At 43.3% G+C, this 2500-nt stretch overlaps 1 protein-coding gene across 1 annotated transcript in view; it reads left to right on the top strand.

The window, feature by feature from the left end:
* LOC135093389 (ADAMTS-like protein 5) overlaps window positions 1-1232 on the top strand; it is a 57148-nt gene extending 55916 nt beyond the window's left edge. Inside the window, exon 11 of the mRNA XM_063992641.1 lies at window positions 1115-1232. The gene's annotated coding sequence lies outside the window, so the exon portion shown is untranslated. The remainder of the gene's footprint in view (window positions 1-1114) is intronic.
* Window positions 1233-2500: the final 1268 nt, after the last annotated feature.

Below are 2500 nucleotides of genomic sequence, written 5' to 3'. Positions count from 1 at the left end.
AGGAGGAGGAGGAGGAGGAAGAACAAGTGAAATATAGAAGAAAAGAATAAGAAACAAGGATTTTTAAGAGAGAGAAGAGACAAAGAGAAAAGGAAGAGGAGGAGGAGAAGGAGGAAAATAGATGAAGTTAGTGATTGTAGAAATGAAAGAGGAAGAGGAGGAGGAGGAGGAGGAAGAGAGCAGGATAAACAAAGAAATTATCGAAGAAGGAGGAAGAAGAGCAAGGGGAAGAAGAGGGCGAAAGGGAGAGAAGAGATTAAGAATAGAGAAGACAGGAGGAAGGGATTAAAGATGGAGGACGAGGAGGGGAAGAAGAGGAGAAAGAGGAGGAGGAGAAAAGGGGAAGGGAAGACAGAAGATTAAAGTGGAAGGAGGAGGAAGAGGAGGAGGAGGAGGAGGAGGAGATTCAAGAAAAAGAAAGAAGGACAGAAAGATTAGATAAGAAGTGAAAAGAATAAATAAATAAATAAAACAATAAAAGAAAGAGAGAAACAGAGAAAGAAGAAGAGATTTTAGAATAAGAGGAAGAGGAGGAAAAGAGGAGGAGGAAAGGAGGAGAAGAATGAAGTGAAGGAGCTATTAGGGAAGAATTGTATATATTAGGAAGAGGAGGAGGAGGAGGAGGAGGAGAAAGAAGAAGAAGAAGAAGAAGAAGAAGAGAAGAAGAAGAAGAAGAATAGGAGGAGGAGGAGAAGGAGAAAGAGGAGGGATGGAGAGATGGAGAGAAAGGCAGAAAAAGTTTGTTGGAAGTTGATTGTGGAGGGGAAGAGAGAGAGAGAGAGAGAGAGAGAGAGAGAGAGAGAGAGAGAGAGAGAGAGAGAGAGAGAGAGAGAGAGAGAGAGAGAGAGAGAGATTTAAACTAAAAGACTGAATAAAGAAATATGTTTCGCACTTATAGTCTTTTGTGTGTGTGTGTGAGAGAGAGAGAGAGAGAGAGAGAGAGAGAGAGAGAGAGAGAGAGAGAGAGAGAGAGAGAGAGAGAGAGAGAGAGAGAGAGAACAAGACGTGAAAATAATCCCTACTAATACCCAACTCTCTCTCTCTCTCTCTCTCTCTCTCTCTCTCTCTCTCTCTCTCTCTCTCTCTCTCTCTCTCTCTCTCTCTCTCTCTGCAGGTATTACTACGTGAACACAACCCAGGAATATTTTACGAATACTGGATACCCACCACCACCACCACCACCACCATCACCGCCACCACTACCACCACCACCACCTCCACCACTACTGCTACTACTACTACTATGGCACCACGACCTGAGTCCCTGATGCTACTACCTGCTACTACTACTGCTACTACTACTACTGCTAACACCACACGCCACCACCATCACCACCACTACCACCACCACCACGACCACCACCAGCACAAACCACAGAATTCTTTAATAAAATCAGGAAGGGAGAGAAGATTGAATGGAACAAGAGAAGGAGGAGGAGGAGGAGGAGGAGGAGGGAGGAAGAGTGGAGGTCACCCAATGCTCTTAATTTGTATGAATGGAAGAAAGGAGGAGGAGGAGGAAGAGGAAGAGGAAGAGGAGGTTGGGATGCAAAGAGGAAATCTTCTCTTCTTAATAGACAAGAGAATGAGTCACATAAACTGCACAGGAAGAGTAAAGGAAGAGGAGGAGGAGGAGGAGAAGGAGGAGGAAGACTGGAGGAAGAGGAGGAGGAAGAAGAAGGAAGAGGATTAAAACAACAAATAATGTCAAGAAAAGATGATAAATACGAGAGGGGAAGAGGAGAGGAGAAGAAAAACAAAAAGAAGAGACGGAAGGACAAGAAGAAAAAGAAGAGGAAGAAGAAGAAGAGGAAGGAGGAAGAAGAAGAAGAAGAGGAAGAGGAGGAAGAGGAGGGAAAATGTCTTCCGTGTAAGAAAGGAAGAAAGAAAACAAGAGAGATATTTTGTGTCAGTGATTTTGGTGAGTAGAGAGAGAGAGAGAGAGAGAGAGAGAGAGAGAGAGAGAGAGAGAGAGAGAGAGAGAGAAAGTTTGGGAAAGAATGTTTACGCTCATTCTTTTCTCTTTTTTCCCGCTCTTCCTCTTCTTGTGGTCATTCCTCAGCCTTTGTTTACATTCCAGACATTCTTTTAGGCCTACTGGGAGAGAGAGAGAGAGAGAGAGAGAGAGAGAGAGAGAGAGAGAGAGAGAGAGAGAGAGAGAGAGAGAGAGAATGATAGAACAACGAAAAAAAGTGTGTGTGTGTGTGTGTGTGTGTGTGTGTGTGTGTGTGTGTGTGTGTGTGAGAGAGAGAGAGAGAGAGAGAGAGAGAGAGAGAGAGAGAGAGAGAGAGAGAGAGAGAGAGTAGCGTTTCATCGTACAAACATCAATTAATTAATTTTTTTCTTGCTTTTATTAATTTATTACTTTTTATAACATGTGTTTGTTATCTAATCCCTTTCACCTTCTCCTCTTTCCTCTTCCTCTTCTCCTCTTCCTCTTTTTCCTCCTCCTCTTCTCTTCTTCCAAGTTTTTCCTTCTATCTTCTCTCCTTCCATTTAC

Source organism: Scylla paramamosain, chromosome 43, assembly GCF_035594125.1.
Source record: "Scylla paramamosain isolate STU-SP2022 chromosome 43, ASM3559412v1, whole genome shotgun sequence".
In the NCBI taxonomy this organism is placed as follows: Eukaryota; Metazoa; Arthropoda; class Malacostraca; order Decapoda; family Portunidae; genus Scylla; species Scylla paramamosain.
This window is presented reverse-complemented; position numbering and strand designations above follow the sequence as displayed.